This window comes from Leucoraja erinacea, chromosome 1 (genome assembly GCF_028641065.1).
Source record: "Leucoraja erinacea ecotype New England chromosome 1, Leri_hhj_1, whole genome shotgun sequence".
Taxonomy (NCBI): Eukaryota; Metazoa; Chordata; class Chondrichthyes; order Rajiformes; family Rajidae; genus Leucoraja; species Leucoraja erinaceus.
The window spans coordinates 96,550,707-96,562,894 of record NC_073377.1 but is presented as its reverse complement, the minus strand read 5'-3'; the positions used below and the strand labels follow the sequence as shown (position 1 = coordinate 96,562,894).

Below are 12,188 nucleotides of genomic sequence, written 5' to 3'. Positions count from 1 at the left end.
AATTTACGCACTATTTTGATCAATTCTTGTTAGGATATAAGAAATGAAGTGTTGAAATTAATGATTAATGAGCCTTAACAATGCCCACTCACAGGTTTCACAAATGCTCATTAGGATGCCAGGAAGAAATCTCGTAACCAAAGTAGTGCACATGGTTGAGTTACTATTGGTGCACTCATCATCCATACAATACATGGATACATACAAAGGGTGGCACAGTGACACAGCAATAGAATTGCTGCCTTACAGCGCTAGAGACCCAGGTTCGATCCTGACTATGAGTGCTATCTGTACAGAGTTTGTATGTTCTCCCCGTGACCTGCGTGGGTTTTCTCCAGGATCTCTGGTTTCCTCTCACACTCCAAAAATGTACCAGTTTGTAGGTTACTTGGCTTGGTATAATTGTAAATTGTTCCTATTGTTTGTAGGCTAGTGTGTGTGGGGAATCGCTGGCCGGCGTGGGCTCGGTGGGCCAAAGGGCCGGTTTCTGCGCTATATCTCTAAACATAACTGCCTTCCAATTTATAATGTATCCAAATCAGTGGACAGGATTATGTCACCGAGGTCGATTTTGTTGAACTATTCCTGTCACAAGTTTTTACTCATAGTCTAAGAAAGAACTGCAGATGCTGGAAAAATCAAAGGTAGAAAAAATGCTGGAGAAACTCTGGGTGAGGCAGCATCTATGGAGCGAAGGAATAGGTGACGTTTCGGGTCGACCCTTCTTCAGATTGATGCGGTGGGGGGGGGGCACGGGAAAGGAAGAAGTGGAGACAGTGGGCTGTGGAGGAGCTGGGAAGGAGAAGGGAAGGAGGGAGAAAGCAAGGACTACCTGAAATTGGAAAAGTCAATGTTCATACCGCTGGGGTGTAAACTGCCCAAGCGAAATATGAGGTGCTGCTCCTCCAATTTACGGTGGGACTCACTCTGGCCATGGAGAAGGCTCAGGACAGAAAGGTCGGATTCGAAATGGGAGGGGAAGTTGAAGTGCTGAGCCAGGATAGAGTCCTGACAGGAAGCAGGGTGTGAAGAAGTCATAGGCTACTCGTAGTCTTCTCATATTGTGAATGATCTTACTAAGTGGATCTACGCATTTATGTGAATGTGCATTCTGTGATATGCATGTTTGGGAAATAATGACATCTGAGGAATCATCTTCATTCTCTCCTGCCATGTCCTTGAAGGCCAGAGAAGATTACAGGGATATGATCAAAATGTTGTCCTTTTCATAGTTCACCTGTTGATTAAAAAGTCAGTCTAAATTTCAGAGGTATTTTTAGTTCGACCAGCAACTCTGCCTGTCTCTCCATCTTTGATTGACAGAGATATAATGTCATATTTAGAGTCTCCTCCCCTGTGTCTATTAGATAGATAATTAGTGCCAGCGCCAACTGTAGACATTGTCAATTAACTCAAAACAAGAGTTCATTCAATGGATCAATGGTACTTTATTGTCACGTGTACCGAGGTACAGTGAAATTTGGTTTGTCATACATTCATACAAAAAAAAGCAACAAGATACAAAACTACATAAAGATTAAACATAGAGTGTAACAGCCACCACAGCGGCGTGTGAGAATCCCCAGGGCACACAGCGGAGACCCACAGCCATCAGTTCAATGTCCGGGCCACACACACGCTACTTCACCGTAATGTGACCAAAGTTGTAACGACCGCTGTCATTCTCTCTGCAGTCCCTGCCCGCCCAAACAGTCAGAAAGCCGTCCACCCTCGCACTAGACTCCGGGATGTCCTCATGGAGTTATGTCCCCGCAAACACTGAGATCACTGCACTCACGGCACTCCCTCCAAGTCCTCACCAGTGCAGGCAGCACGTCCATCTTATTTTTTTGGCGACCTTTTATTTCACTTTACCCAACCTATACCTTCTTACCTTCTTTCCTCCATTCCTCCCGCGGTCAGGGCAATCAAAGTTCCCGCGATCAGGGCGATTGAGGCTGATCCGTGATCGGGGCGGTCGAAGCTTCCGTGATCGGGGCGGTCGAAGCTCCTGTGCTTGGAGCTCCCGAAGTCGATCCCTAACATAGGGACCGCCTATGTTAGGACACAGTACAGACGGAGATACGATACGGAAAAAGTCGCATCACCGTCGAGGGAAGTGATAAAAAAAGTCCCGCACCGCCGTCTCCACATAATACAAAAACTAACGATACACTAAAACATACAAGTAAAAACAGACTAAAAACAACAAAAGAAGAAAGGGATGAGACAGGCTGTTGGCAAGGCTGCCATGTACGGTTAGATCAGCAAACACACTACAGGTCAGAACACAAAGTGGTCAGGCAGCATCTGGGGATGGAACGGACAGGAGGCATTTTGGGTCAGGACCCAATTCCATTCGGAAGGGTCCCAACCTGAAATGCCGCCTGCCCATTCCCTCCCCAGATGCTGCCGGACCTGCTGAGTTCCACCAGCACTTAGTGTTTTGCTCTAGATTCCAGCATCTGCAGTTCCTCGTGTCTCGTACTACAGGTCAATCTACTTCCAGGTCTGAAAATCTTCCGTCTACCAGGAACAACTGATCTCCCAACCCCATTCTCAAACCTAGACGGACCCGACCAGCAGGGTTGCCAACAGTCCCGTATTAGCCGGGACATCCCGTATATTGGGCTAAATTGGTTTATCCCATACGGGACCATCCATGACCCTTATTTGACTGCTACTACTCGGGTCGAGGGGACTGTCGGGACCATCCGGCCCTGCCTCACCCATCCCAACGTAGTGCAGCCCATGGAGTGCAGCCGCAGCGCCTCGCCCACGGCTCCATCAGTCAGCAGCCCGGCCAGCTGTCCGACCTTCAGACCTTCGTTTACCGCCGACAACACCACCCATCCTTCTCATGGCCCATCATCAGTTCACGAGTTGGATGTGGTGCTGGATTTCGTGTGCAGCAGAACACAAAGCCCAGCCGGCAGGCCAGCTGAGAAGTTTTGGCCCGCACACCAGACTTTGCGCAAAACATCATGCGGCCCGGGCCAAAACTATGTTTCTATGTTCTAAAACTCTTCAGCTGGCCCACCAGCTGGGCTTTGTGTGCAGTCCAGCACCCAGGCCAACTTGCTCAAGTTGGTCAACGAATTGTCCGGAATTGGTGACTTGGTTGACGTCCTGTCACTTTCCGTGCATCAGATGCATGCCTGGTTCGTCGAAAAGATCAAAATTAAAAATTCGAAGTATGGTTTCTACTAAATGTGCATCCCTTATGCACCATCGTAAAGTCAAAATATCGCAAGTTGAAGCATCGTAAGTCGAGGAGCATCTGTATTCTGTAATCACCAGAGGGCACGCTTACAGACAGATCCTAGATCTGATACAACATCGTGTGTGTGTGTTGCATGTGCTGTTGACGCCACGCACGAGTGATTCACCTGTCATCCAATCACAGGCTGCTTTATGTGCATCAGTTGTACGCTATATTTTGCCAATTCCTGCCAAAACAAAACGTTTCAGTAACGTCTGGTGGTGTTCGGTCGGTTTAGCATGTGCTAATATGGATCAACCTGCAAAAAAGAAAAGACTGTGCAGCTGTAACAACAATGAGAAGCAAAAAAAGACGTGGGTTAAGCCCGTCAGTGTTGACTTGACGAAGGCCTTCTGTACTTTATGCCGTCGAGAATTTGTCCCTTATTTTGACCTTTTGTCCCTCATTTGGGAGTGAGAAAGTTGGCAACCCTACCGACCAGCGATGTCTAGGGCAAGGCCTACCATGACCGACGAGTCTTGCAGCCTTCCGGCCTGAACCGCACGACTCCATATCCCAATGAAACACAAATTTCTGGAGTAACTCAGCGTGTCAGACAGCATCTCTGGAGAAAGTGAATTGGTGAAGTTTGGGATCAGGACCCTTCTTCAGACTGATTTGGGGGGGGGGGGCTAGAGCAATTAAAGACCAGGACAAATCAGGGCCTGCAAAAGATGACCTCAGGCAGGGTGGTTCCTGATAGACCAATTGTTGGCCCAGGACAGTGCGATCCCAAGAGGGATACATTGTTACAAACTGTAAAACTGGTTGTGTTTCTCCGTGTTTGGATGGGCACAGTCCTCCCCACCATGGAGAGCATCTACATCAGGGGTCGGCAACCTTTTCTGCCAAGGGGCCAGGACACACGTCTGTGAGCGGATGGCGGGCCACATCTATCACGTGTACACATGGATCCCGCCCCTTCAAGGATGCCACCCGGAGCACTGAGCTCAAATATCATACTCGCTCATCCCCGGCCTACTGACAACCCCAATCCCGACAGTGAATCTCAGACACAGAAGGTGCACGGCGTGCCGGCGGCTTTGCGCAGGATGCGGTACAGCCAGAGCTCGGCGTTCAGCCATTGCAGCCTCCAGCTCAGGTTTCCTTTGGTCACCGCGCCTGGGCCAGGGAGGAGGAGACCGGCCTCACGCAGAGCAATGGGCCTGTGTTTCACCTGACCCTCGGTCCAAAAATCACCTCCCAGGTACCGGAGGTAGAAAAATAAATGCTGGAGACTCACTCCAGCATTTTTTTCCACCTTAGATTTTCCCAGCATCTGCAGTTCTTTCTTAAACATTCCATGTACCGGAGATGACGGAAGTCTGCCGGCCAGACGATTGAGGAAAAAAATATATGCATACGGGCCGGATGATGTTGGGTTACGGGCCGGATTTGGCCCGTGGGCCACAGGTTGCCGACCCCTGATCTACATGAAGCGCTGCCACAAGGCGGTGGCATTCATCATCAAGGATCCCTGACTTCCGGGCAACACCCTCATTGCATCTAACATCAGGCAGGAGGAACAGAAGCTCACTTCACCGGATTCAGGAACAGCTACTTTCCTACAAATATCAGGTTCTTGACAAGACCTGCACAACTTTGATACTGCCTCAGCAACAGACCAACTCTTGCACCACAAAGTTTTCCAATTGTGTTTGCACTTACGTCTTATTCATGTTTTTGCACAGTCTTTTTCAAGTTACTCCAGCTTTTTGCGTCTATGTTCGGTTTAAACCAGCATCTCTAGTTCCTTCCTACTCAACTTTACCTGTGTAAAGAAGATGCCGCACAACTTCGCCCGGCGGGAATGACCCACGTAGGAATTGAAAGCTCAGGGTTGCTCAAATGCATGGACATGAATAGTAAAGTCATAGCAAGTTGGTGCCTTAATCATGGTTGCAGTTAATTCAGGAAACCAACATTTCCTGAGAGAATGAGGCAATTTAACCATTTCCTATACTGACTCCAAGACCTGGACAAAACCATTTTGTAGCTCTCCACCTCAGCTACCCCAACCATGTATTTGTAAAGGGAGTTGCTCTATGCTTATGAATCGTGGACAGTGTACATCAGACATAACAAGCAGCTGAACCACTTCCACGTGGCTGCTCTCTGTAGAAAACCTCCCATCAAGTGGCAAGACAAGGTTCCAGACGCACAGATTATGTTCCAGACGTACCTCCCCATCATCTACACATTGCTGAAAGAATTACTAATCACATTGGAAGGATGTATTAGGAGGGATGTTCATAAGTGATAGGAGCAGAATTAGGCCATTCCATCCATCAAGTCTACGCCATTCAATCATGGCTGATCTACCTTTCCCTCTCAACCCCATTCTTCTGCCTTTGCCCTATAACCCCTGACACCCTTATTGATCAAGAATCTGTCAATCTCCACCTTATAAAAGCAGTTACCATGGGTACCACGTAACCAAGGGTTACTTGAAGTTAGAAAAATCAATATTCATACCACTGGTCTGTCTGAAAGCAGAACACTGAAGCAGCTGCTTTATGGAGAGCTGACTGATCATGTGGTCGACAGAAAAAGAGATTCAAAGACTGTTTTGGACCATCCCAGCAGAGTTTTCAACATTTACATACATCACTAGGAACAACAGGAACCAGATTGACCTGTGTGGTGTTCCTGCATAAGATGCAGTGCTCGTTCTTGTGCTAAGCTAAAATTGAGGAAACAAAGAGGAAAAGAAACATAGAAAAAAGGTGCAGGAGGAGGCCATTCGGCCCTTCGAGCCAGCACTGCCATTCATTGTGATCATGGCTGATCGTCCCCTATCTATAACCCGTGCCTGCCTACTCCCCATATCCCTTGATTCCACCAGCCCCTAGAGCTCTATCTTACTCTCTCTTAAATCCATCCAGTGATTTGGCCTCTGTGGCAGGGATTTGGCCACTGCCCTCTGTGGCAGGGAATTCCACAAATTCATAACTCTCTGGGTGAAAAAGTTTTTTCTCACCTCAGTCTTAAATGGCCTCCCCTTTATTCTAAGACTGTGGCCCCTGGTTCTGGAAAGAGAATCTCAAAAATCAAGAAACACTGAAATACAGACATCAAGAAATACAGGCTACAGCAACCCGACACCTCTATAAACTGTGTGGAAGGAACTTTCAAACCCACGTTGATACTGTCGGCCATCTTCCTTCACATCGCAACACTAGAGTCTCGATGTCATGGTCTGACTCAAGAATGGGTGAAGAGCATCAACAACAACAACACACGTTGCTGGCTTCTGCACATAGCTGGAAAATGTATTTTACTGCTACTCCTGACCAGATACAGGGGGGAAAAAAATCAGTGGTGTGCCATTGAATATAGAGCACACCTCCAATTTCCACTCTCGTTTTTAAAGTCATCTTAGGGATCCAAAACCCAGAAGCCAATATTATATTTATTTAATTGAATTGCAAATCCAGATTCTAAATCACAGATTTGATCCTGGATATCCGCATACAATCACATTTCCCTTTCCATGCAGAGCTGCCTGTGGTTTCATATGCAAGATAATATAAAGTAACTCTGGAGACTGCAGGCAATTTCCCAACTGCATTTATGCTGCCCTATAGCAGAGTAGATGTACTGCACAGATAGCTTGAAGCACCTATGCCAGCTCAAGACCTGCTGCAGTAAGTTCTCTCCCAGGATGTCAATGGGGAACTGCTGGGAGGCATTAGGAAGTGACAGATCCTACGTTTATAATTGCTTGAGTGTGTTTCAATCTATTTCTATTTGTTTAATTTAATAGTTTTGTAAAGTTTTCAAATATTTCAGAATGGTTTTGACAGCCAGAGGCAGGGTTTGGTTCTTTCAGTATTATGGTGGGCAGTTGTTTTGCTCCCACCTTCCTGTTACACAGGATTGAATAACAGGAAGGCCGTGTCACAATGCAGGGCTGTGCAACTGACAACTGTGGCAATATTGAAACACTTCTCATTGAAGAAACAATAACGATATTTTCCATCACAAATTATGTACCGACAGCTCACAGCAGGAATTCCAATCAACCAATGTAACCTGCCCTGTGCATCTTTGTGGTTCAACTAAAGGTAAATGGGTGCTACACAGTAAAAACATTCTGCAGTAAATGGAATAAATATATAGAAATTAGGTGCAGGAGTAGGCCATTCGGCCCTTCGAGCCTGCACCGCCATTCAATATGATCATGGCTGATCATCCAACTCAGTATCCCGTACCCGCCTTCTCTCCATACCCCCTGATCCCCTTAGCCACAAGGGCCACATCTAACTCCCTCTTAAATATAGCCAATGAACTGGCCTCAACTACCCTCTGTGGCAGAGAGTTCCAGAGATTCACCACTCTCTGCGTGAAAAAAAGTTCTTCTCATCTCGGTTTTCTTTGTTCTCTTTGTAACCCCAAGTATTACCAATGATAAATTATCTCATTTCTGAGCTGAGCACCATAATATTCACCAGATCCCTAAATTGAACCCAAACCCTAAATTAAGCATCGTGGATATGTCAAGTTTTAATTTGTTTCTTTTATTTCATAGTTCATTTTTATTCTTTCCATTTTGTCATTACCAGACTTTTTCTTCCCATCCGCATTTATATTCTCGGTGACCTTTCTTAATCCAATCTTAACTGCGCAAGTGCAATCAGACCATCTCTAGAATGTCTTAACTTGTCCTGTTTGCCCAGATGGGGCAGTAATTCAGGCTCAGGGCATATTAATTTGCAGACTAGTAGCAAGAGTAAACGTTCAAGAACACTCGCACATAAATGTTTAAATAAGTTCCTCCTCTCTAAACTAATTGTCAGTTTAGCCATGTCAAAAAAACAAAGTTTGAGGAAATCGTGGTCAAACACAAGATATTCATATAATTTGAAGAAGACATTTAAATTGTGTTAGAGCATTGAATGAGTCTTTATGAGAAGTACCTGTATGTGCTACATACAAAAATGAATCAAACATTGGTGCTTCTCACAGTGCAAGGTTGCAGTGCCAGCAAATGCTTCTCCGATTGCTGAATCTAACATATGGGCGACAATCCTGTCCATGTGTAGAGCACACCAATACATGTGTTTTGCTAACATACAAAAATCACATAATATCAATGCAGGTGAGCTATCAAGAACATTTCAGAACCCTTTCTTAACAACTGTAGTATTGCTTCGTCATCCGATGTCAATGAAGTTTAATTTTTAAGAACTTAAGAACAGCACAAAACTGATTCATCCCTTCCCAAATTTGATTGAACCCTCATAAAGTAAAAATAAATCAGTTGAGATATTCTGAACTCCATCACAGCTTTACTTGGTATTCTCAAAAACGCCTTGGAAAAAAAGTGTCGCTTCCTCACTGCGTCACTGGCCCAGGGCTGCTCAAAATGGGAAGGAGCACAGGATGGCATTGAAAACCTAGGGTACATTTTTTCGGAACAAAATGTTGGATGCCCAACATAAAAAAGATAATATAGTTATGGAATTTAAGTCTGTCAAATGAGATACACTTGATTATGCTTGAGAAAAGCTCCTAGTAAAGTACAGCAAAACAAATTAACATTTCACAGCAAAACATGACATTCATCAATGCAAATGAAGGAGTGAGTGTGAAGTCTGAAACTATCCGCGGTGATGTTATGAGTATCTGAAAATGCAACAGATGCCACTTTTATGCAGCAGAATTCATTATCTCTTCTCAGCGGGCCAAAATTTCAACAATTCAGTCTGTTGACTTCAGTGGAAAAATTATCCCACAACATCCAGCTTTAAAGTGATTAGGGTCAGACCCATAACTTATTTCACATTCCACTCCATTTTAGTTTGCATGGATTTCAAACACATTGCAAGATGAGGTGATACTGTAGATTACCTATCTGATGCAGGCAGTTCTCTGCCAGTTTGCTGTGATAAAATGACCACGTCAGCCAGAAATGTCATGAATTGTTACCACAAAATCATTTTTCTCCCAGTCAAACTCCAGTGATAAATTATCATCTCTCAAAATAGTCCATCCGAATATGACAGCTGGTGGAATTGGATTTAAAATGCCTTTGTAAAAGATCCGAATAAAACGGCTTTAATCAAATCAATTTAGGCTGCATGATGGTCAGTGTGTTGACAGAATTGGTGATTCCTAGTTAAAGCCCACAATTTGAAAAAAATGTGAGATCATATCACTTAATAGAGATTCAATGAAATAAAGAATACCTTGATTACTATCATCAAGCCCTTTCATTACACGGCACCTAAAGTTTCTATTGATTGTAATCAGTGGGAACTTTGCCCACTCACACTTCATGCACAGGCACAGCGTCATGGTGAAAGAGTGCCAAACCATGCATAGGGCATCCAGCAGTGATCCAGCTCACCTGCATATTTCTATCACTTCAGTTTCATTAAAATTTTCTGCATTTGCTGTAAAATGTGCAAACCTTTTGAGCTTTGTTACTGCTCTGAGTGGATAGATGCAGGAATATCCATTTAAAAGATAAACCTTCTAGGGTAGAATTCAATGCATTAGTTACAGTTGTTATTGTATGACCTTAGAGCTCTGAGCAATGCAAAATGTACACAAATTATTTTGGTGAATTGACAGGATAGAATGCATCCAAGTTTGCTGATGAAACAAAGAAAGATGGAGAAATGAGCAGGGAGTTTCACAAGAATTCTACAAAATAATTCAAATAGGTTGAGCAAGTGGATGAGATGACTGGAATAATGCAGATAGATGTCAACCTTTTGTCTTTGGTGGTGGGAAAGAGCAAAACAGAATATATTTTGAATGGCTCAATTGTAATTATGTATTATGTATTGTCTTACCGCTGACTGGTTAGCGCACAACAAAAGCTTTTCACTGTACCTCGGTACACGTGACAATAAATAAACTAAACATTAGAAGTTGTCAGTGAGTGGAAGGTACTGGTCCACTGAGATGCAGAAATCTGCAGTTACAACAAGTAATCAAAAATAAAGCAGCTGGTCTACAAAAGTAAGGCTGTCATGCTGCAGTTATACAGTAAGTAACATGGGCAGTAGTTACCCGAGAGACACTGGCATCAGTTTGTATGATTCCTAGGATAGAAGGCTTGTTCAATTAAGGATGACTTCTATTTACTGCAATTTAAAAGAATGAAGGGTAAAGGGCCTGTCCCACTTGGGCGACCTAATCCGCAAGTTCTGGCGAGTTTGCCCTCGACTCGTACTCGCAACATGGTCACCATGAGGTCGTAGGAGGTCTTCGTAACTCTCCTTCATGCTCGAGAGTGGTCTCCACGTACTCGAGGCCTCAGCTAGGTCGCGGCATTTTTATCAATATGTTAAAAAAATGCCCGAAAGTAAAAAAAGGTCGCCATGGAAAAAAACAATCCGTTTTTGTTCGTAGGTTCAGTCGTAGTAGGTCGGCATGTTAGTCGTAAGCAATCACGGGTAGTCGAAGGTAGTTGTAGATAGTCTTCATCATAGTCGAAGGGAGGTCAAAGGATCTTCACTCTACACTATTCGGTGCCCAATTTTCCCGAAGTTAGTCATAGTCAGTCGAAGCTGGTCTTCAACATAGTCGAAGGAGGTCTTCAACATGTCATTTTTTCAAACTCTTCTAAACTCGACAATTAGGTGGCCCAAGTGGGACAGCCCCTTAAGCATTTTGAGATTTACAAGATCCTCAGGGTAATGACAAGAGAGATGCCTGGAGACTTTCCTTATTTGGATAGTCTAAAATCTTGAGAGATAGTTGCAGATTAGGTTCTTCTTCTTGCGTATGGCATACACAGCCTAAAGTACAGATTTGATTAATCCAAATAAGGAGAAAAGGGAAGAGAACCTCCTTTTCTCAAACAGTTGTAGAATTTAATTTTTTAATTCTGCGACCATTGTGAAAAATATACACAGCAGTCACTGATAGGAACTGTACAAATTAAATTGTGTTGTACATGGTTCATGTTACAATGACAATAAAGAAACTATTCTATTCTATTCTAAATTGATCTAATTCCCAAATTTAGAAAAGGGCTTGTTGGTGCAGCGGTAGAGTTGCTGCCTTACAGTGCCAAAGACGCGGGTTGGATCCTGAATATGGGTGTTGGCTGTAAGGAGTTTGTACATTCTCCCCGTTACCTGCGAGAGTTTTCTCCGGGAGCTCCGGTTTCCTTCCACACTCCAAAGACGTACAGGTTTGCAGGTTAATTGGCTTGATTAAATTCTAATTTGTCCCTAGTGCGTGTAGGATAGAAAAATAGAAACATAGAAAATAGGTGTAGGAGAAGGCCATTCGGCCCTTCGAGCCTGCACCGCCATTCATATGATCATGGCTGATCATCCAACTCAGTATCCTGTACCTGCCTTCTCTCCATACCTCCTGATCCCTTTAGCCACAAGGGCCACATCTAACTCCCTCGTAAATATAGCCAATGAACTGGCCTCAACTAGCTTCCGTGGCAGAGAATTCCAGAGATTCACCACTCTGTGTGAAAAATGTTTTTCTCATTTTGGTCCTAAAAGATTTACCCCTTATCCTTAAACTGTGACCCCTTGTTCTGGACTTCCCCAACATCGGGAACAATCGTCCTGCATCTAGCCTGTCCATCACCTTAAGAATTTTGTAAGTTTCTATAAGATCCCCCCTCGATCTTCTAAATTCTAGTGAGCACAAGCAGAGTCTATCCAGTCTTTCTTCATATGAAAGTCCTGACATCCCAGGAATCAGTCTGGTGAACCTTCTCTGTACTCCCTCTATGGCTAATCTTTCCTCAGATTAGGAGACCAAAACTGTAAGCAATACTCCAGGTGTGGTCTCTGCAAGACCCTGTACAACTGCAGTAGAACCTCCCTGCTCCTATACTCAAATCTTTTAGCTATGAATGCTAACATACCATTCGCTTTCTTCACTGCCTAGTGAAGTGATACTAGTTGACAGTGTTAAAGTACGGTAATCGCGGATCAATTAA

The 12,188-nt window shown here is 44.3% G+C and overlaps 1 protein-coding gene across 3 annotated transcripts in view; it reads right to left on the bottom strand.

Moving 5' to 3' along the window:
* Positions 1 to 12,188, bottom strand: part of LOC129699805 (flavin reductase (NADPH)-like) — a 32,078-nt gene that overhangs the window by 986 nt on the left and 18,904 nt on the right. The gene's annotated exons all lie outside the window — the stretch shown is intronic.